This window comes from Aphelocoma coerulescens, chromosome 6 (genome assembly GCF_041296385.1).
Source record: "Aphelocoma coerulescens isolate FSJ_1873_10779 chromosome 6, UR_Acoe_1.0, whole genome shotgun sequence".
Classification (NCBI taxonomy): domain Eukaryota; kingdom Metazoa; phylum Chordata; class Aves; order Passeriformes; family Corvidae; genus Aphelocoma; species Aphelocoma coerulescens.
Genome location: NC_091020.1, coordinates 23,782,501 through 23,784,290, shown reverse-complemented (window position 1 = coordinate 23,784,290; position 1,790 = coordinate 23,782,501).

Sequence of the window (1,790 nt, the reverse complement as noted above, 5' to 3'; positions counted from 1 at the left end):
ACAAAAAACAGTCCCACCCCCTCCCCCCGAAAAAAAAAAAAACAACAAACCAGAAAAAAATACAAACCACTGAAAAGAAAAAAAAGCAGTGTTGTATCTAAAATTCGAGGGAGAGCAAACCCCGAGCAATAGATCTACTCAGGTAGGTGATCCCAGGGAACGGTGCATTTCAAACTGGATGACAAACGAAGGGCACAAGGCAGAGCTTCATTTTTAAGCTTAAAGAAACCCCAAAACAGCAGCTTTTGTTTGTCAATACGCAGATTAAACAGCCAAAACCCCAGTTACTTGGAAATGGGGGGCTAGCCAAATTAACAGGCTGCAAATCTTCAGGAGGAGGCTTTATTTACTAACCCGCCCCAGCCACGTGTGGTAAACTTCTGCGGGTGCAAGACTGCCCGGCATCTCTTCTCTTTGCACTCAGAAGTCAATAGATCAGAAACCCAAATTAACTCCCAGCCTGTTTTCCATACACCCAGCCACTTTATGGGTTTTTTGGTGGGTTTTTTTTTGTTTTGTTTTGTTTTTGTTGGTTTTTTTTTTATTTCTTGGTTATAGTGAATTGTACTGTTTGCAGCCTCATTAAATCCATTCCAAGACAAAAGAATAAAAGACTGGGGGGAGGGAGGGGACAGGAGAGGAGGGGGAACAGGAGAGGGAACGGGGGAAAAAAACAGATAAAGAAAACAAATAAAGCCCTTTAACTAGATCTTCACATAAATGTCACAGTTTCTCAGCATTTACGATTTCCCTGTTTAGCATAAAAACACTTAAGGACAAGATTGAAGGCTTTCCGAGCGATCTGGACCGAAGTCAAAGCTATCATTCGGAGGTTAAAAAAAAAAAAAAAAAAAAAGAAAAAAGAAAAAAGAGGGGATGGCGGAGTGGGGGCGGGAGGTGGCGGAAAACAAGTGCTCTTCCAAATAATACTAAAGAAAAGTGAATTTCATTGTAATTCATAGGCTTGTTCCAAATACCAAGAGAGAAAGAAAAAAGAATAGAAGCGCACAGATGCCCCGACGAAGGGAGAACAGCTCTGCTCCCATTGTTGTGGAGTTAAACAGTGGAAGGGAGGGTTAACCTAATCCATCAAATTGTCTGGAAATTGTGAAGAAAATTCAAAAACCATATGGTCTCCAAGCGCTCGCCTTCTCTCTGCTGTGGAGGGGCACGCTTGTTTCAGCATGGCGAACCGCAGGAGGCTGTATATGCTCCATTGTCGCTTGTCACTTCAGAGAAGAGGGCTCATTTGTCCCCAGTTTTCATGCTTTACGCTAAAAATTACAACCCCATCCATTCTCAAAGAGGAGAAAGATTTATTTAGCCTCGGAGAAACTGGACCAAAAAAAAAAATCCAACCCACAAACCAACCCAGTCTTATCTGGACACTTCTCTGCCGACTCCACCACTGTACACCAGATTTGCCTTTCTCACATAAATTTTGCAAAGAATAGGGAGAAACACACGTTGCTCGACTCCAAAGGCAAGTCACGCTGCCAAGAGAAAACACATTCACCAGAGCTTTAATTTTGACTGAAAAAAATAAAGAAAAAAGAAATTAAAAAAAAAAAAAAAAAAGAGGGGGGAGGAAATTAAAAGAAAAAGAACTAAAGGGAGGAAACGCAACATTTTCCATCCCCGTTTCCCCATGGCAGCTTTTGCCCAGAAGCGGGAGGCCTGGCCCGCCGGGAGGAGGGCAGCTCCCCCCGCAGCACACCCCGCTCCTTTTGTCCATATCGCTGATAACTCCTTGCTCCCCCTCGGATTTGCTTTTTCTTTCCATTATTTTT